The sequence below is a fragment of the Lycium barbarum genome, chromosome 11 (assembly GCF_019175385.1).
Source record: "Lycium barbarum isolate Lr01 chromosome 11, ASM1917538v2, whole genome shotgun sequence".
In the NCBI taxonomy this organism is placed as follows: domain Eukaryota; kingdom Viridiplantae; phylum Streptophyta; class Magnoliopsida; order Solanales; family Solanaceae; genus Lycium; species Lycium barbarum.
Genome location: NC_083347.1, coordinates 34,326,138 through 34,348,533, shown reverse-complemented (window position 1 = coordinate 34,348,533; position 22,396 = coordinate 34,326,138). Strand labels below are relative to the sequence as shown.

Here is a 22,396-nt window from a genome sequence, read left to right as displayed (position 1 = left end):
CTGTAGCGGCCGGCCCTTTCGCCGCCGCGATCATTTAGGAATCAGGGCGTCCGCTATGGCGGGCATTGGACCGTTGTAGCGGAACAGCTGCAGCGGGTCCAGGCTCCCCACGGTGGAGGGACAAGTTTGTTATGGTCCGCTACGGCGGGCACTTACCCGTTATAGCGAGACCGCCGCAGCAGCATAACGACCGTTGTAGTGGTCGACGGAAAACAGTAGTCGGGTTTTAAACACTTAGATCCGAATTCTTTATTCATAAAACTCCAAAAGAAGTCTCCACAAGAATCTAGGGCGAATTTCCCATCTAGGTCAAGAATAACCTTAAGAGGTAAGTCTCAACCACTCCTTCCATCATTACGTTATCATCTTCATTATTATTATCCCTTTCATGGGTCTACAATGGTGAATTAGAAATAGTAACAAAACATAATAGACTCTCGATAATTGATGGGTTATGATTGTTATTGTGTGTTTATCATCTAATGTCTTGGGTTAACTCCTTTTAATCAAGAATTGAACCATTAGAGTCATGAACTAATTAAATTGAGACTTAGGGTTTCATAAAAATGGTAGCTTGACCATGGAAACTGCTTGTAATAGATGTTTGGATTAAATAGCCTTATAAATTGATAATTGGTGGTTGCTAAGGCAAATGTTAGGTTGATTGACACCTATAAATCATTCACCCATTAGAATGCGACTAAAGGGAAGGGTGTTCTTGAATTGATTTTGTGACTAGATAATTATGACTTATTGAGCATTCTAATTGCTATACTTTGAGCGTTCCGAGACTTTACGGAAGGAAAAGGCTATAGCAGAGTGATTTGTATTGTTCCATCTCTACAGTTGAGGTAGGTTACGGTCTACTTGAGTTAGACTTTGATTAGTTGATTGTATATGTTGTGAATTGAAAGGAGAAAGCATGTCTAGTCTTCAAACATGATGTGTGTGTGGTTGAACTCCAATATACAATTGATTGAGTGACTGTGTGGGCTTCGTGCCACTATTCATTGTGTTTGAACCTACAGTTTGATGTTATTATGGTGAGAAGTTAATATGATCTTCTCGGTGAAATTGGGATACAAAATGAATTCGCTTATTGAAAACAAGAGGACAAGAAATACTAATGTATATATATGATAAGGTACATTTGACCGGGGTGAGGATGTGACCTAGATTATGAGCTTGTGGTCCGAGGTTCGTTTCTAAAATGAGTGGTACATTATGTGGGTCCGCGTCTGAGGTTCTTTCCGGAGCGGAGGATTTATGGCTTGGGTCCGATGAGTATCCGGAACGAGTGGTACATGGATACCATGGGTCCCCTGCAGGTCATGACAACTAAGCAATGACATCAGTTAGCATGTGTGTACAGCGTGTGTTTGGTTGTTGTTGGTAGACTATTTCTGTTGTTTGCTTCCGTCGATTCGATTCTTGATATCCTTGGTTGACTTGTTATTAGGTTATTGATTATGTGTTGTTGACTGGCTTGTCTATTTTATTGATTTTGTGATGTATGCATGATACTAATCTTAGTCGGCCTATGATATCTTCCAGTACATAGTGTTTGAACTGATACTACCTTGCTGCATTCTTTTGAGTGCAGATTGTGATCCACAGACTGCTACCCTACCTCATATCTAGCGTTGAGGCCGTTTGCTGATTGATTTAGGGTGAGCTTCTATCCATGCCAGGCCACCCGAAGATCTTCTTTTATGATGTCTATTTCTATTCCAGACATTGTTGGTTATTTATTTAGACAACTTACATTTCTTAGACATGCTTTGGAATAGAGTCCTTGTATGGTGACTTTCGGATTTTGGGATCGTAATAGTTAGAACTTCCGCATTTACTCCATTATTTTATGGCATGACTTAAATTTGATTTATCTTGTGCTTGAATGATTAATAACTATTGAATTGTTTAATATAAAAATAGACTTGAATGAATAGATGGCTTACGTATTGGTTTGCCCACTAGAAGTTAGGGAGGGTGTCAATCATGGCGGGTTAGGTCGTGATAAAGTTGGTATCAGAGCTTTAGGTTCATTGATCTCATCGTACAAGGACATGTCTAGTAGAGTCTTGCGGATCGGTACGGAGACATCTGTACTTATCTTCGAGAGGCTACCGGACACTAGGAAAATTCTCTTTTCTTTCTTTCTTTCGTACTACTTGATTCCAATTGGTATCTTGATGATTTAAATTGGTATCTGACTATCCTTCATTCTCTCGCAGATGGTGAGAACACGCGCGGAAGTAGCCAGAGGCAGAGGTGGAGGTAGGGGAGCAGGCAGAGGGGCGGTACCGGCTGGGGGCGGAGTCCCAGAACTTAACCCTGTGCCTCCAGTGGCTCCTAATGAGGCAGCAGGAGATGCAGCCGCACCAGCCCAGCCAGCAACAGTGCCAGTTCCGCCAGGGGCTGTAGCTGCTCCAGACATACCGGATGCGATGGCGCAGGTGCCGAATTAGTTGCATGGGTTAGTGTAGACCGGGGCTATACCGGCCGTTCCAGCAGGTAGGGGCGTATGGATAGCAGCCCCAGGTCCGGATAGAGTTCAGGCTCCGGGAGTTCAGCATGCCGCAGCAGTGGCACCTCGCTTGGATGAAGTTCCTAGTTTTAAGGCTTTTCCGAGGCCAGTTGCACGACCGGTGATGACTGGGGAAGAGCATGATTTATTTTGGAGATTTACTAAAATGAAGCCTCCAATTTTCTATGGTACTGAGTTAGAGGATGCGTATGAGTTCGTTATAGATTGTCATGAGAGGATCCACAAGATAGGGACTGTAGACAAGTATGGGGTTAAGTTTGTGACCTTCCAGTTCATGGGTGATGCCAAGCTATGGTGGAGGGCATATGTGGAGTTCAGGCCAGCTGGGTCACCTCGGTTGACTTGGGTTCAGTTCTATTCAGTGTTCCTTGACAAGTATGTCCCGCGTACTCTGAGGGACCGAAGGAATAATGAGTTTGCTAAGATTGATCAGGAAAACTCATATGTTGCTGTTTACGAGTCCCGTTTCCATTCTTTGTCCCGATATGATCTTCAGTTGCTGCCTACTGAGAAGGAGAGGATCAGTCGTTTCGTGAAATGCTTGAACACTAGACTTCAAATATTAGCTCTCCAGCTTGTAGCCACTGGGGCTTCATTCCAGTAGGTAGTGGAGTATGTTCGTGTTGTTGAGGGGATTAGATAGGAGAGTCATGCAAAGAAGATAGAGAAGAAAGCCCGAAGGGGTGGGAATTTCAGCAACTCTTTCTCGAGGGGTCAGAGTTTGCAAGTGTATTCAAGACGTCCGGTTCAGTCTGCTAAGCAGGTGTCTGCTGGGGGCCCATCAATGGAAAATTATCAGTCTTCAGGTTAGCATGGGGGTTATACTGCTTCATCAGCATCTGTTCAACAACCTACGCTGGACTGTGCGTGTAACGAGTATGGTGAGGTAGGGCATATTAAGAGGTATTTCCCCTGACTCAGACAGGGTGAACAGGGGACTCAGTATCAGGCTCCTCGAGCTCCATTTGCACCAGATAGAGGAGGTGAGGACCATCCACTGGCAGGACGGGGCGGTCACACCACGCGTAAGGGTAGCGCCCAGCCTAACCGAGGTTGTCCTCAGGCAGGCAGAAGTGGAAAGCAGACCGGTAGGGGCAGGGCTCCGACTGGACAGGGTAATCACTGTGGTTCATAGGCTATAAGAGGGCGCGGTCATTTGTACGCTTTCCCAGGTAGACCCGAGGCTGAGGCCTCCGATGCTGTCATCACAGGTACTATCTCAGTTTATGACCGGATGGCTTCTGCTTTATTTGATCCGGGCTCTACTTTTTTTTATGTGTCTACATATTTTGCTGTGGGTTTGGATATGATGTGTGATACTCTTGATGCCCCTATTTATGTGTCTACTCCGGTTGGGGATTCGGTGGTGGTAGATAGTGTCTACCCTTCTTGTGCGATTACGTTTACGGGATATAAAACTTGGGCGGATTTAATGATCCTGGATATGGTAGACTTTGGTGTCATATTGGGCATGAGTTGGTTGTCCCTACATTATACAATTCTTGATTGTCACTCTAAAACCGTTACCTTAGCTATGCCCGGGGCACCTAGACTTGAGTGGAAGGGTAACATTAGTCCCCTCCCTAAGAAAATCATATCCTTTGTTCGTGCTAGGAAGCTAGTGGAGAAGGGTTGTATAGCTTATTTGGCACATAACTGTGATACCAACGCATCCATCTATTTATTCGATTCCAGTGATACGCCAGTTTACGGATGTGCTCCCCCCGGACTTGCCAGGTATGCCACCTGACCATGACATTGACTTTCAGATTGATTTAGACCCAGGGACTCGTCCTACCTTTATTCCACCTTATAGGATGGCGCCAGCAGAGCTCAGGGAATTGAAAGAACAGTTGTAAGATCTTTTGAGTAAGGGGTTTATTCGCCCGAGGACCTCTCCTTGGGGTGCTCCAGTGTTGTTTGTTAAAAAGAAGGATGAGTCTATACGTATGTATATTGATTATCGTCAGTTGAATAAGGTAACTGTCCGAGACAAGTATCCCATCCCCATATTGATGACTTGTTTGATCAGCTACAGGGAGCTTCTGTGTTCTCTAAAATTGACTTAAGGTTACGGTATCACCAGTTGAAGATTCAGGCAGAGGATGTTCCTAAGACAACTTTCAGGACCAGTATAGACACTATGAGTTCTTGGTTATGTCTTTCGGGCTAACAAATGCCCCAGTTGCGTTTATGGATTTGATGAACAATGTGTTTAAGCCCTTTTTAGACTCTTTCGTAATAGTGTTCATTGATGATATCCTGGTGTATTCTAGAAGTAAGGAAAAGCATGAGAAACATCTAAGGATTGCTCTTAGCGTATTGCGAGAGAAGAGGTTGCATGCTAAGTTCTCCAAGTGTGATTTTTTGTTGTTTTCTGTGTCCTTCTAGGGGCATGTAATTTCGAGAGAGGGTATTATGGTGGATCCGCAGAAAATTCAGGCAGTGGGCTAGGCCCATATCAGTGAACGAAATTCGTAGTTTCGTGGGTCTGGCTAGCTATTGTCATCAATTTGTGAAAGGGCTCGCCTCTATTGCTTCTCAATTGACATGTTTGACTCAGAAAGAGTTACCGTTCCAATGGTCTGACGAGTGTGAAGAGAGCTTTCAAAAGCTCAAGACATTGTTGACTACAACGCCTATTCTAGCATTGCCCGTGGAGGGCAAAGATTTTGTTGTTTATTATGATGCTTCACGTTCTGGTTTGGATGTTGTTTTGATGCAGGAAAAGAAGGTGCTTGCTTATGCTTCTCGGCAGTTGAAAGTGCATGAGAAGAGCTATCCTACTCATGACTTAGAATTGGCAGCGGTGGTGTTCGCGTTGAAAATCTGGAGGCACTATTTGTAAGGTGTCCATTGTGAGGTGTACACTGACCATTGCAGACTTGCAGCATGTGTTCACTCAAAGGGATCTAAACTCTAGGCAGCGGAGATGGATGGAACTGCGGAGATGGTGGGGTGGCAGCCTGCCGGGGTTCACTCTGGCTCGACGAACTCGACGAACTCAGCTGAGGAGGAACTTTCTGATGGTGGGTCTGGCCGGCTGGGTGCGACTGGTAGGGCTGGCCTGCTAGGTGCGACTGGCCGCTTTGTAGTCCTGGCGTCCTTGATTAGATCGTCATCACGCAGCCTTGAGGTTACTTTGTTGGCAGCACGACCTTTTCCTTTTTTCGCAACCTTAGGTGAAGCCTTCTTTACTTGCCGTGGTTTACCCATACCTGTGTAAGGTAAAGTTAGATATAATACACGAGACGCTATTCAATTACACAGTGTATTGGTTCAATTAGCACCGTAACACAGTCGACGGACCGTCATACGCGTTACGGTCCGTAACATTGAGTCGTAACACGACCAAAATTTCCAGAAGGTTTACTGGAAATTTGAGAGGTGTTACGGTATGATGTTACGGATCGTCACTCCTGTTACGGTCCGTAACACCTCACCGTAACGTCTCTCAAATTTCCAGAAAGTTTTCATGGAAATCATCGTGTTACGATGTGATGTTACGGTCCATAACATAGGATACGGTCTGTAACATCCCACCGTAACATCCGCCAAATTTCCAGAGAGTTTTCATGGAAATTATCGGTGTTACGGTACGATGTTACGGTCCGTAACACACGTTACGGTCCGTAACATAGAATGACGGGCAACAGATTAACAAACAAATGACTTGGCCAAATTTTCTCATTTTAAGCACGAGGCCAAGTTTTTCGACTTAATGCTCCATGGGTATGTTGTAAAACAATATTTTATCCCCTCACATGCCTCGGATTACTCAGACTTCACCCGGTTTTACCAAAGTTTTCATTGGGGACTTTTATCGAACAGTTGGTGGGCAAACCGATTTAGTAATTTCACGAATGAAACTTTCAATCGGAATGCCCTCCAATTCAGTGGGAAACAATATGCTTGTGCCCACGAATCTTGCAAATAGCACACATACCAATCCCAACCCCCATCCATTGTCAAACCCCGCACAATTAATCAATGGGAATTCAAACTAAATCAACACAGTCAAAACACTAATTTCAACAGATATCATATGAATTCACGCATGAAGATCATAGCATTCGTCTCGATAAAAGAAGAAAGAGAGTTAAGACATGGTGATACCTGATCGTTGGCGATGATTTGACGAAACTCGAAATATAAAGCAGTGATTTTTGACAAGAAAATAACAATGAGATTTAGAGAAATATGGAGGAGAATGGAAGATGAAGAGAGGAGGATGTGAAGAAGAGAAGAGGGAAAGTATGGGGAGAGGGAGTTTAAAAAGTTTTAAGGCACCGGTTATAATTTTGTAACCGTCGGTTCATGTATTTAAACATGCCCGACGGTTACGTTCCCTGTTACTGACCGTAACATGGGATACGAACCGTATCACGTGTTACGGTCAACCAAACGACACAGTTTCCCATTTTCATTAATGATCTGGCATTACAGCCTACGGACCGTAACTCGTGGTACGGTCCGTATTACCTGGTGTAACGGGTGCGAAATTTCCAGTGAATGCCCAGAATTATTTTACCAAGTTACGGTCCTGTGTTACGGACCGTAACATGTGTGACGGTCCATATCTTAGACCGTATCATTCTTTCCCCATCCTTCAGTGATTTTTTATTTTTCTTTTTGTTTGTTACGCTCCATGATACAGACCGTAACATGAGTTACGGGCCGTAACGTGGAGCGTCTCGTCTGGGAAAAACTCAGCAGTTATTTGACCTCTTCAGTTCTCAAAATCCTACCACATTAGCACATAAAAAACACAAAAGAACACAAGGAAAATACAAAATTTAAATTACTTACAAAGCAGTAAATGTGGGTTGCCTCCCACACAGCGCTTGGTTTAACGTCACAGCTCGACGTGATACCTCATTTTCGAGTTCAGGAATCGTATTTCAAATGATACCTATCAACGACCTTACCATCATCAATACACCAATGGTAATGCTTCACTCTTTGTGCATTCACCTTAAAAGTCCGAGTGCCATCCTCGGATTTCACCTCAATGACGCTTCCATTCGGGGAAACACTTGCGATTTCAAAAGGACCAGACCACCGAGACTTTAACTTGCCCAGAAAGAACTTTAGGCATGAATTGTACAACAAGACCAAATCCTTTGGCAGAAATCCCTTTTTAGGATCTTCGAGTCATGATAGTACTTCATCTTCTCCTTGTACAGTGTTGCACTTTCATAGGCATTGTACCTAAATTCATCCATCTCGTTGATTTGAAACAACCTCAGTTTTGTTGCTTCATGCCTGTCCATGTTCAGCTTTTTCAATGCCCAAAGGGCTTTATGCTCAAGCTCAATAGGCAAATGACATGCCTTCCCAAATACCAACTTATACGGTGAAGTCCCAATAGGCGTTTTGAATGCCGTGCGATATGCCCATAAAGCATCATCCAACTTTTTGGACGAGTCAGTGCGATTTACATTAACCGTCTTTGCCAAGATGCTTTTTATCTCTCTGTTTGAGACCTCAACCTGACCACTCGTCTGAGGATGATATGGAGTGGCAACCCTGTGATGCACGCCATATTTTTCAAGAAGATCAGCAAATGGTTTGTTGCAGAAATGAGAGCCACCATCACTAATAATAGCTCTAGGAGTGCCAAATCTAGTAAATATGTTCTTTTTTAGAAAGGCATTGACTCTCCTACCATCATTGTTAGGCAAGGCCACTGCCTCCACCCATTTAGAGACATAATCCACCGCAACAAGAATGTATTTTAGGCCGTAGGAGCTCACGAAGGGCCCCATAAAAACAATTCCCCATACATCAAAGAGCTCCACCTCAAGAACAAAATTCATCGGAGTTTCATGCCTCCTACCTATCGTGCCCTGGCGTTGGCATTTATCACAGGAGCGTGCCAACATATTTGCATCACGATAAATGGCTGGCCAGTATTAGCCACACTCTAGCCCTTGCCTGCGGTTCGATTTCCACTGTGATGTCCACCAACCGGAGAATCATGGCACGCCTTCAAAATATCCATCACCTCAGATTCCGCCACACATCTCCGGATCATATTGTCAGCACACGTCCTGAATAAGTAAGGCTCATCCCAATAAAACTGTCGGCAATCTCTCAAGAATTTCGTCTTTTGATATGCCTTCAACTCTTCAGGAACGATGCCAGTTACCAAATAATTGGCAATATCGGCATACCATGGTGCCACATCATTGGAGATGACCAAGACTCTTGTTATACCCCATTTTAACCGGGTTAAATTAAGAGTACAACGTATTGGTGATTCCTATTTATTTGTTTTAAGGAGTCGCCACCTAATTAATTTAACGGTGAATTAGGACACCTAGAGGTTAACTAAGGCAAAGTTAAAACTAAACCTCAATTAATAGTCTGCTTAACCAGTGTGATTCTAGGTAAGGGCTCTATATTATCCTAAAGGGAAGGGGTTAGGCATCCTTTAGAATCCGTTAACTTACGGTTATCCGACCAAACTTAGGTTAATTAATTCAGATTAAATATAATGCCTAAATCTTAGGAAAATAGGTTGTAAATGTTGTTGAGGTTTTAAAGAAAAACATAATGATGCTATTTAAATCAACTTGAAGAAATACATAGTAGTCCACTTAAAAAAAATAAAACTTATAAATGTTGTTAAGCTTAAAATAATAATTTTATTTGAAAAAATGAGACTTGCAAAATGTAATGATTCGTACATAAATAGAAGCTTTTAAGAAAAGAACTAACCAATTTAAACTTAGAATAAAATTACATCATATGAGTGTAATGGCGTAGAAAATCATAGACTTATTTCATAAATAGAATGCAAAAGATGATGAGTTTTCCTTTTTTTAAACTTTATTTAATTATGCTTGGTTTAAATATATATGATTGATTCAAACTTGAAGAGTTATTTATAAAATTAATACTTGAATTTATATTTGCATATTAATGACGTTTTGAAATGTTTAGATAATAAGAATAAAATATGATTCTCTTCATTTAAAATATATATAATCATTCTATTTTGTAAATCGATTTCAAATAAAAATAAATGTTAGACATTGTAAATGATTTTAGCATGGGAAGAAAGGAGTGATACTTATGAAATTAACGTCAATATCCCTCTTAAATTTACTACCCATTATACTAAAGCTAAACCCACTAAATTCACTAAGGTTCGTCCAACTTAAGAAAACAAAATATTAGCCATGCAATACAAATTAGATGCTTAACATAATAAAATAGAGGAATAAATAAAATGGAATGGGTTCAGCCCATTCTTTGAACTGTTGCAACCCGTCATTGTTGGGCTTTGGCCCAATTGTATTTTTAAAATTGCTATGGCTGTTGCTGCTATCTGGGCCTCGGCCCAGAATCCATTGATGTATCTGATGGGGTTTGACTCGGTACGGTATCCCCCGTTGGGCTTTGGCCCAAGAGCGAAGGCGGAAGGAGATGAGTCCAAAGGACTCGTATGTGAGGTTCATGCAAAAAAAAAATGAAAGAAGAAAAAGAGGATTAGTGTGTGATCAATGAATAACGTTAAGCATATAAAATGTAAACTAAAGAATAAGTAGCTTGTGTATATTGTGTATGTGCCATGTATATCACGTAACAGTAGCATAATAGCAAAGAGGAAGAAGGAGAGTAGAAGGGTTTAGCAACATCATTCCTTGAAATGCAGCAGTCACTCATCAAATCAAGACAAACAAATGCGGTAGTAGATTACCCCAAATGTAGTGGCAAACTACAACAACCAACCACAAAGATAGCAACTCTTAAAATGCAGTAACAAACTTGTTTAAGTGTGACACTTATTTAAGGGTGGGCAGTTAGAGAGAAAAGAAAAAAAAAATAGTAGCCACATAACAACAAGTTGGCTCATCAAATGAAGTATCTGTTTATTTCTGTTTTCTTTCCTTTTAGATACCAACATTTGGCCTTTCAATACGCAGCCTATAAATCATTCCCATAACTCAAAAAAAAGAACTTCATGAACTTGCGACACTTCAAGTCAATGGAAAGCCTCGTTTCCTTTAGGATATCAGTGCTTAAAGTAGTTTAGGAGTTCGTAACTGACATGAGAGATACTAAACAAACAACATTCAAATTACATGCATAATTGCATTCTTTATAAATTTGTTTGCACTCCTCCATAAGAAACAAGTGAAGGATTACTCAAAGCTAGAAACAAAGCTTCCAGTTTTGAGGTCCCTAGGTCATGTGTTTTCATTCAAACAAGGATTATTTTCCAGTGCTTAAATTTAGCTTCAGGGGAAGACTTCAAGTTGAATTTACTCCATCATGGACAGATTCAAAGAACTTTAACATGCTTCAAAACTCATACTGATTTAATTAAACACTATACTGGATGAACCTATCAAAAGGCATAATTATGTACGAACTATCTCAACCAGGTTCAACTTTCAGTTCTTAAACAAGAGCAATTAGAAGTGTTCACAATACATATCATAACAATTCTTTTCATACATTCAAGTCCGTAAAAGAAGTAGAAATTACATATTCCTCATGTAGCCTAACAAATAAAGATCCTGAGATGTGCACTGACCAACACATGAACTCTAGATAACTGTTGACTGGAGTTCAAACACAATAAGATCAAACGGCTGGCTCAACAGTATTTCAGGTTAAACTAAGGCATTCTTACTCCGTAAATTAAACCTTTAGTGCACAGAATAAGAAATTGAAAATGACTATTCACACAGCTATTATATCTGCCCAGTACAGGATTTCAAGCCTGCATCACAAGTTTCCCAGAATACCAGACGAATTCACATATTCTACAGGCTGTATTTCAAAAATCTCTTGAGTCTTTCCAACACACTATGAGACTTTAGAGCTGAACCAAATTGAACTGAATTTATATCATGGGCCTCATACTTCTGAAACAGGACCACAGGGAACATACAACAGTCTTGGTCACTCTCACAGCAAATAAATGTCATTTCAGTCTTAGCAAATTCATTTTTATCTCACAGGCTTACGGGTTATATTTATCGTCAATAGAACACTACGAAGGCAATATTGAATTCAAACAACACATCGTAGAGGAAATAATCATGTTGTATCCAGATAGGTGATCATGAGTGACTTTAAACCCCAATAATCAAACAGATATATAGGCATGCTTCAAATCCCACATCAGTCTAAAAGAAAATCCAGCTTAACCAAACTAACACAACGTGCTTAGCTAAACATAAGATTAAACTAATCTATCAAGCACACTTAATCAGAATTAAACTAAACAAAGACTGATATATACACACGTCTCACTATATGGAACTACTAAACATACTTCTGAAACAAATTAAACCCAAACTTGACAGCGGAATATGCTTAACTGATGCTAAAATTAATATCAACAGATAGGGACAGACGATTTAAACTAAAATACAAGGTACACACGCGAAATAAAAGGGACAGGGGATTACCTTCTTCGGATGCAACGAAGTGAGGCTTCGAGCTTCCGATCTTCCTCGAAACACCACCAAATCTGAAGTTGGTATCCTCTCGGATCCAAAAACAGCGAAAGAGAATAAAATGTACAGTATCTTTGGAATCGATATTCAGCGATATTGTTACTGCTAAAAACAACTAATATTTTGTAGAGGATTTTAGGCCAGTAGGGAAAACTTATTTTTTCCAGGGATTTCCAATCTTTCAAGATATGGTTTTTCAGGGGATTTTCTTGATTTTAAGGTTTCAATTCTTGGGGGGTTTCCTAAATCCAAAAAAAAATCTCACTAATAGATGATGAAAACGAATATTTATAGGTTGATTTCGGGTTTGGGCTAGGGTTTTCTTTTTTTTGTGAAGAAGAGGGAAAAGGAACGTGGGGATGGCAGAGGCGTGGGGAACAAAGGAAGGTGGAAGTGGCAGAAGCGGCAGAGGGGAATGGGGGGTGTCAGAGAGGAGTGTGGGAGAGAGAATGGAGGGGAACGAAGGAAAAGGGAAAGGAGAGGAGAGAGCTGCGGCCTCTCTCTCTCTCTCTCTCTCTCTCTCTCTCTCTCTCTCTCTCTCTCTCTCTCTCTCTCTTTGTTAAAGATGAAGTTTAGGGTTTTAGTAGTAGTGGGCTGGGTCGGGTAGTGTATTGGGTTGGGCTGGTCCGTTTCAAAATATTGGACTGGTATTTGAAATGTGGATTGGGCATTAAAATGGGTTGGGCTGAATTAAAAATGAATTGGTCCGAAAATAGTATGAGTTGATTGGGCTACTACGTTTAAATAAAAGACCTATTTAAATAACTTATGTTAAAATATTGCTCAATATAAAATATGCAATTATTAATGCTTAGATAATAGAAAATGGCGTTGTAATAGTCGTGCAATAATATTTCGAAAATCCAAAATAAAAATATTATTTAATTATGCGAACATAAATGCGATGTGAGTGCGTAAGCTGGTAAAATGCCGAAATGATAAAAATTGTGAATTATAATAATAATAATAATTATTATTATAATAATAATAATAATAATAGTAATACTAATAATAATAATAATAATAATAATAATAATAATAATAATAATAATAATAATAAATGATGATGATGATGACGGCTAGTAACTGTAATAGAATAATGAAACGCCGGTATTGATAAAAGGCTAATAATTATAGTAAAATATAAATATATATGTTTTTAATTTTTCCAAAAATATTAGAAGCATAAATAGGTATTTCGGAGGAGAGGCGGGACAAAATTGGGTGTCAACAACTCTTTCATCCGGAAAAGTGTCATCAATATCCAGCACATCAATCGGTCTCCCTGGTGCTTCAAGTCTGGAGAGATGGTCAGCTACTTGATTTTCGGACTCTTTTCGGTCTTTGACTTCAAAGTCAAATTCCTGTAGCAACAAGACCCATCTTATCAACCGAGGCTTAGCATCCTTCTTCGCCATCAAATAGCGCAATGCAGCATGGTCAGTGTGAACCACTACCTTGGCACCCAACAAATAAGCTCGGAACTTTTCAAAAGCATAAACAATGGCAAGTAGTTCCTGCTCCATTACTGTATAGTTCAATTGAGCTCCATTCAGTGTTTTGCTGGCATAATAAATTGGGTGCAGGATCTTGTTTAGCCGCTGACCAAGCACAGCGCCAATTGCAAGACCACTGGCGTCACACATTAATTCAAAGGGCAGTGACCAATCCGGGGGCACAACAATAGGTGTGGAGGTTAACTTCAGCTTCAACTCGTCGAAAGCCTTGATGCACTTCTCATCAAAATTGAATTTGGACTCTTTTTCCAAGAGTTTGCACATTGGGTTTGCAATTTTGGAGAAGTCTTTGATAAACCTCCTATAGAATCCGGCGTGTCCCAAGAAACTCCGAACTCCTTTTACTGAAATGGGCGGAGGGAGTTGTGAAATCACATCGATTTTGGCTTGATCAACCTCAATCCCTCTTTCTGAAATCTTATGGCCAAGGACAATTCCCTCCTTTACCATAAAATGACATTTTTCCCAGTTGAGAACGAGGTTTGTCTCCTCACATCTTTGCAGTACCCAATCAAGATGGTCTAAACATTCATCGAATGAATCTCCCACCACAGAGAAGTCATCCATGAATACTTCCAGAAAGTTTTCAACCATGTCGGATAATATGGACATCATACATCGTTGGAAAGTAGCCGGAGCATTGCAAAGACCAAATGGCATCCGGCTGAAAGCGAATGTTCCATAGGGACAAGTGAAAGTAGTCTTTTCTTGATCTTCCAATGCAATGTTGATTTGGTTGTATCCTGAGTACCCATCCAAGAAACAATAATAAGACCTTCCAGCTAGCCGATCAAGCATTTGATCAATAAAAGGCATAGGGAAATGATCTTTTCACGATGCCGTGTTCAGCTTCCGGTAGTCCATACACGCTCTCCAACCGGTGACAGTTCTTGTCGGAATCAACTCATTTTTTGAGTTAGGGACAACAGTGATGCCCCATTTCTTTGGCACACATTGTACTGGACTTACCCATGGACTATTGGCAATTGGGTAAACCACCCCAGCATCTAGCCACTTAATAATCTCTTTCTTTACCACCTCTTGCATCGGTGGATTCAATCTTCGCTGATGCTCAACACTTGGTGAACTTTCCTCCTCCAACTGAATTCTATGCTCACAAATTCCGGAGGGAATCCCCCGGATGTATGCAATACTCCAACCCAAAGCTCTTAAATGTTTCCTCAAGACTGCGATGAGTCTCTGAACTTGGCCCTCATTCAGAAGTGATGACACAATAACTGGAAGAGTAGCCTTTGCTCCAAGAAACACATATTTAAGATGGGATGGAAGTTGCTTGAGTTCCAACTTCGGTGGCTCAATAATTGGTGGTTTTGCTGGAGGAGTTTTTCGTTTTTCTAAATCAAGAGACAGTTTCTTGGGCTCATAAGAGTAAGACCCCAGACCGGTGAGTGAATTCACTGTATCATTATATCCCTCCATTTGTTCGGCATCAAAATTCACCAAGATGGCCAATAATGCTTCACTCAAGCATTCTTCCTCCATTTTAAATTCCACTGCTTCATCCACCTCATCAACCGAGTTTATGACTGAAATACTTTGATAAGGACTAGGTAATTTCATGCCTTTGCTAGCGTGAAAAGTCACCTCCTCATCGTTCACCCGGAACTTGATCTCGTGCTTCTCAGAATCCATAAGAGCCCTCCCTGTCGCAAGGAAAGGTCTTCCCAAAATGATAGGAATTTCCTGATCAATAGCACAATCAAGAATCACGAAATCTACTGGCAGTAGGAATTTCCCGATTTGAACCAGCACATCATCAACTACCCCCACTAGCCTTTTTATCGATATATCAGCCATCTGCAACCTCATGGTAGTTGTCCTTGGCATCGCTAGCCCCGATCTCTTGAAAATTTCCAGGGGCATAAGATTTATGCTCGCCCCGTTATCACACAAAGCCCTGGCGAAATCTTGCTGCCCTATGGTGCATGGAATTGTGAATGCTCCAGGATCTTCCCTCGTTTGCACTGTGGTCTTGGAAAGAATAGCACTAACGCGGTGAGTGATACCCACAGGTGTCGTGTTTCAATGGCTTATTTTTCTTTGTTAAAAGATCCTTCAAATACTTAGCAAAGCCAGGCATTTCTTAGACAGCGTCCATGAAAGGAATGTTCATTGTCAACTGCTTGTGTTGATCATAAAATCGCAAGCACTTCTCATCTTCTGTTTTTCTCACTAGCCTTTGGCTCAAAGGGCGAAGAGCACCGGAAAGTTTTGCCTTTCCCCCTTCCTGTTTTTCTCCTTGTGCCTTGAGATTTTTAAGATTCTGATCCTCTTCAGCCACAATAGGGACTTCCTCCTCTGCTTCTTCCTCTACAATAGCATCAGGTACATCAGGCTGCGCTTCTTCTTTTTCAACAATTGGTTCCAGATCAATCACCTTTTTATTAGCACCTTGAAGTATTTTTCCACTTCTGGTGCTAATAGCAAGTACATTCTCCACAGAGTTTACTCCACTACCTTTTGGATTTGGAACTGTATCACTCGGTAGTTGTCCCCGTTGAGGAGTATGCACTTCTCGGGAAAGGTCTCTAAATTGTGCTTCAAGCTTCTGAATGGAAGCTGAATGAGATAGTTGGACCTGAGACATTCCCTTGATTGTGCTCTCTGTTCTGTCTTGATTCATTAGCATTTTCTGCATCATACTTTTCAGTTCTGCAGAATCATTAGGCGTGTTGCCAGCAGAGTTGTTAGCTGAATTATCTCTCCACTATTAGGAATTAGATGCTTGCCCCTAGGTGGGATGTAGGGGTTCGAGCTCTTGTTGCCATAATTATAGTTGTTGTAATTCCCTTGATTTGGATTGCCCTGATTATTTCTTCCATAATTGTTCCCTTGAAATTGTTGTTGAGGCTTTTGTCATGGGTGATTACCAGGACCTTGATAATTTTGCCTTTGATAGCCCCCTTGCGAGTTGTTGACATAATTCGCATCTTCATATTGTGGTTGCCCCTCTAGATAAGCTTCTTCAGAGACTTGGTACATTCCGGGAGCATGAAGTGGCATCTCCTCGACAACATTCACACATTTGGCTTCTTTCTCCATAAGCCTCTTCGATAATAAATCCACGGTGGTTTGCAATTGAGCAAAAGCATGATCTCGCTCATGATTTTCTTTGGCCACCGCGGCAGCAGAGGGACTACCATATGACAGGGTTTCACTATCACTAGAATGCCAAGCTTGGTTGTGGGTAGTAAGCTTGTCGAGCAACCTGGTGATGTTGACAAATGATTTGTCCATGAAGCATCCCCCTGCTGCAGTGTTGACAGCAATTTGATTCATGGTATCTAATCCCTTGTAGAATTTCTCGGTGAGGATAGCATCCGGAAATCCATGGGTCGGAGATTGAGTTAGATAATATTTGAAACGCTCCCATGCTGCATATAGTTGTTCCCTCGGAAGTTGTTTGAACTCAAAGATCTTGTCCCTAAGCTCAGCCTTTTTGCTTGGTGGAAACCACTTTTTCTAGAATATATTGGCTAACTCGTTCCAGGTATGAATGGTATTGCTGGGGAGCTTTTCATACCATTCCCTTGCTTGGCCAGCCAAGGAATATTTGAAGACTCGTAACCGCAGTGCATCAACAGGAACAGCACCTTGGGATTGTTGAGAACATACATGCAGGAAATTCTTCAGGTGTCGGAGTGGACAATCCTCCGAAGAATTTCGGAAATAGCCTTCAAGTTTCAATAGCTGATAGATAGAGCTATCAATTTTGAAATTAGCATTTCCTGTTCTAGGAGGAACTACAGCAGAAGCATAATCAGCTTCGTCGATGAATTCCGCAAATACATTCTCATCCTCCTCTTCTTCTGGTGCAGGATGGTTCACTTGGATCCCCCCTTGGTTTCCTTGATTGCGATTGTGTCTTCCTGCCATGTTCACCTGGTTCGCTACAACAGCAAACAAGGTGTGATGGAATAGAAAAAGTTTTAAAGAAGAGTACACAACAATTAGTAATTTCTAAACCGTATTCCCCGGCAACGGCGCCAAATTTTGATACGCTCAAATTACACCTATTAATGATGTAAAGCGGACGTTGTCAAATATAGTAACCCAACAAGGTTGGGGTCGAATCCCACAGGGAATATGGAGAGAAAAGAGTACTAATCGTATGCGATACTAGTCTTTAAAAGCTTTAATCCTATTCCTGATAGTTTGAAATAGTTGTTGAATAATGTAATTAAGTATTTTGACTGAAATTGTATTTAATGCGAAATAGAGACTACAATTTCAGTCAAAATAGAGACTAAGGTTGTGTTCCCCAATTTGATTAGATATTATGCTTCAGGTTTCAATGTGATATACTTCTAATGGTTGTTCTATGAATATGCACTTGGTCTCTTAAGAACTTCTTAATGTTTTCCAACAGTTAAGTCGTATTTCCTCTTTATGATTCTTCCGAATGTAAAAGAGTTGCAATCGAAGAATGACCAAAAATGCCAATTTAGACTTGTTCTCATCCCTAAGTTAGTCTATTAAACGAGGGTTAACGCCTCGAGTCATTGTCATTCAATCTTACCAATACTAACTTTCTTTCCCAAGAAAAGTTAATATAATGGCTTAGGATAATGCTTGCAATCATCACCCAACGCTAAATCACAAAAACTGAATGAATACCAATAACCATTATGCATATATCAATAATAGAAACCCATTCACATAATATCCATCATGGGACTCACAACCTTAGCTTTAAAATTAGCTACTCATAATCTTGACTAGCAAAGAAAGCTTAAAAGTTGACATAATATACTTACAATGCAATTACAAGGTGGAATGGAAGTGAAGTAGTTTACTTTAAATGCTCCAAAAACTTCTAATATGAAAAACCTAGAGTTTATGCTCTCAAAAATATATCTGGCTGCTGAATTAAAACCCTACATTAAGTATTTATAGAGCCACAATTGGCGCCAAGTTTCTGGACAAAAGTGCCCTTACGCGGCATAGTTACGGACCGTAACTCAGGTTACGGTCCGTCCTTCATTTCGTCATTTGTCCACTTGTTGTTATGGCCACCATGCGATGGACCGTAACCTGTGTTACGGTCCGTCCTTCTGAAGCGTAACTTGTGACATTTACTTGGCAACTCTCTGGAATTTTGGCTGATGCTACGGTGAGATGTGATGGACCGGACCGTAACACCACATCGTAACACTGATGTTTCCAATGAAAACTTTCTGGAAATTTGGCCCCTGTTACGGTTCAATGCTACGGACCGTAACATGAGTTACGGACCGTCATTTAGCTCCAATTTGTCCGTTTTTTAGCATTTCATCTCATTTCCGATTCTTAGTTAACCTACCCTATAAAACACAAAAATAACATAAGAAACAATGTAAAAACACTTAAAAATAAGCAACACTTCTAGTTACAAAGGCATAAAATGTGCCTAAATTCACGGCACATCAACACCCCCAACTTAAGCTTTTGCTTGTCCTCATGCAACTACCATAAGATTCACTACTAACACACGACATCTTAGCAAAATAAGAATGACTACGGTGGTTTTGGCATGTGTTTCTAGCACGGACCCTTCAATTCAAGAAAAATATTAAGGCTCTTATCCATCTCCTATTTGTGACACAAGACGCACATTTCAGCAAAATTTCAATTCACTATGCAACCTCAATTAATGACACAATCATAGTACGGGGGTCTCTATGCACATGAATTTCAACTTCCGGAAAGCCAGTTACTTTGAAATCTACAATCCTTACGCCCTCACATAGACCAACGAATGTCCCAACACACATTTACAACATAAATGGGACAGAAGACTAAATAGACAGAAGAACACTCACACTCACAAGGAAATTTGCATACCATGCGTGCACATACCATAGGCTTGCCTTTATTTTCCATGCCTTCAACTTTGAACAATTTGATTGTGATCACATTAGGACTTTTTGGGCTTGTAACATTGGCTTAGGGACGGGTAGGATGAATATTTGGATATCGGTGACTCACCCTCCTCGACACTTCTTTTTGACTTCATTCACCATTCTTCCTATCATTTCCGACCCTCCATCTTCAGCGTGGATTTATTTAGAGCTTATATACCTATATACCTATATATATATATATATATATATCCACGCTGAATTATGCCCCTTACTATTTGCGATCACCCCCAACAGGCCTTTTAGCTTCATTTTTCGCATTTTTCACTTGTCACCCCCAACTTAGGCTTTTAGCCTCATTTGCCATTTCTTCAGTGTCAAGGAGGGACTTGGTGCCAAATGGGTTTATTCACAGAAGGGAAAGAGGTTAGTTCACGGTTAATCGAAGAAAAAGTCTATAGGCTCAAAATGGGAGACTAGGGATCATTTTCTGTACGGGCTAGGCTCATTTAAGATAAACAGGCTTTGGGTTTAATACAAAGAAAGCCTAAGATCACTTCACAATCAAACTCTCCTTAGAATTCACGCACAACCAACCGGGCAAGTTCTAGATTACAAGCATCATATGCAAATAGAAACTAAGAACTCACAACACAATGGCATAAGGATTGTTTAAATACTCTGACTTCATTTTCGTTTGAAGATTTCACATGCATGAACACCCTTTCTTTGCAATGTCATTAAAAGAACCATACATGTCAATATCAACAACTCATTCTTGATGTACATCACAAATTATTTTTCGGAGGGATATCATCGAACTGTAAAAACCACTTTTATCTATGCTAGAAACACGGACCACTACCACTTAAGTCATCATTACTTTACTTCTATATTAAACATCCTAAACATGCCAGGTTCAACATACACATACCATTCTTCAGGAATAGAACACATAACAAAGAATAGCCGAAGAAGGTCCTAACACATACTTAATAATAAAAACACTACCAACAAAAACACAAACAATAACAGTTGTCCGAAACACATGCTTACTATCACAAATATCCACCAAAAACAAATACAATAAAAACAATATACAGTATACCAAAACAACAATCCCAATCAAACAATAGCAATTACCCACACCCCCAACTTAAAATCATGCATTGCCCTCAAGGCATCAATATAATGCATCGAAAGAACGGAGGGCCTCCCTGGAGCGCACTAGGCGCTCGGATCTGCAGCAGTATCACGAGGTGGAGCAGTGGTGGTGTCAGGTTGTTTCCTTTATTTTCCTTTCTTTTCTGTAATTTTCTTTCCTTTCGAGCGGATAGTCTTTCGGAAACAACCTCTCTGCCCCGCAAAGGTAGAGGTAAGGTCTGCATACATCCTACCCTCCCCGGACCCCACTTGTGAGATTACATTGGGTATGTTGTTTGTATTATCTAGTTCATTATAAGAAATTTAATTTTGAGTCAAACTGATCTATATATAGGATTATGGTTTATGATAATGACAATGAACGTCAGCAATAAAGGTTATGCATAATTTGATATTAGCAAGTATGTTTGTGTGGTATGATTGGATATTTTTTGATAATTTCAAAACTTATGGGTATAACTCATGTTTCATGTTTTTTCAAAGAAAAGAAAAAGTGAAATACGTTTTTGAAAAAATTTCACCTAATCAGGTTTTCAATTTATTTCCTTGTAGTCATGTAATATAGATATTCCTTTTTAGTGTGCTATTTAGATTAGCTTACCCGCTATTTGTTTTTTGCTCTTTTGGTCAATTTGGTAGTCGTTGCTCATCTACACACTATTTGAACTTTTAAAACTTGAAAAAGAAAGGCGAAATACCTATATAGCCCCTCAAACTACATGTTTTATAATACTAGTCTCTATAAACGTGTCCCGCACGATATTCCCTGTCAACCTCAACCACCGCAGAAAATATTAGATAGTTTTTCTAATTGCATACATTTATTTTATGAGGTACAAAAATCTTATCCACTTAATATGCCTTTGAAAAGATGTTCTTAGTATATATTTTTTTTCCTTTTTTCCCCACATGAGAAACATGTTACGACTAAGAATCCACTATTAGCGATTCAGTGATCATATATTATTTATCGTCATTTACAAATATAAAAGTGTTGAATATCGTTACTAAACTAAATCAAATTATAAGAATATTTTTCAATTTTAAAAATATTTAGTTCTTGATTTTTATAAAATTTAACTTGATTACAAAAGTAAGATACAATATTTAACATAAAAAACAAGTCCTCTCATCGCCGTAATTTTTTCTTACTTCACGGTAGTTTTTATAATGAAATACTCATACGAAGAAACAATTTCAACTATTTTATTTTCGTTCAACATAAAATTTTATATCTACCGACTTACAAAAGATAATCAATCATTTTTTGATAGATAATCTTGTTTTTTCTCATCCTCCTATTTTATTTAAGCATATATTTATTTAAGCATATCTGTATGGATTCCCGCAGTAATATCCTAACCAATAGTCATTCAACTTTGAGTTTATTACACAAAGGTCACTTTTCTATTTTATGTTACATAAAAGTCATTAAACATAAAGTTTATTGCAAAAAAAATACTTTTCTGTTTTTTGTTACATAAAAATCCTTAACTAAATTTTATCACACAAAAACCTTTTTTCATTTTTTTTTATTTTAACAAAAAAGTCATCCAATTTTGGCCAAGTTAACTAAAAAGTAAATCTAATGCTAATTCTTATATTTTGAACCAAAAATATGACATGACACTCTAAAATAGATAGTTAATGTAATGGATCAATTACAAAGACTTTCACCCGTGTTTCTCTTCTTAACACTAATCTCCCTTGTGATTTATGAAATTATGTTTTTCTCCTTATTATTTTGATTTCTTTACAACATTTCGAAGTCATGAAACATATATCAAGCTCGTAGATTTTCTGTTGTCATTGAATTTATTTGATGCT

General features: G+C 39.7%; 1 non-coding gene across 1 annotated transcript; it reads left to right on the top strand.

Moving 5' to 3' along the window:
• The first annotated feature begins 16,890 nt into the window (after window positions 1–16,890).
• On the top strand, window positions 16,891–16,997 carry LOC132620574 (small nucleolar RNA R71). Its single transcript, XR_009575016.1, has one exon. It is a non-coding gene; the product is annotated as a small nucleolar RNA R71 (small nucleolar RNA).
• The last annotated feature ends 5,399 nt before the right edge of the window (window positions 16,998–22,396 follow it).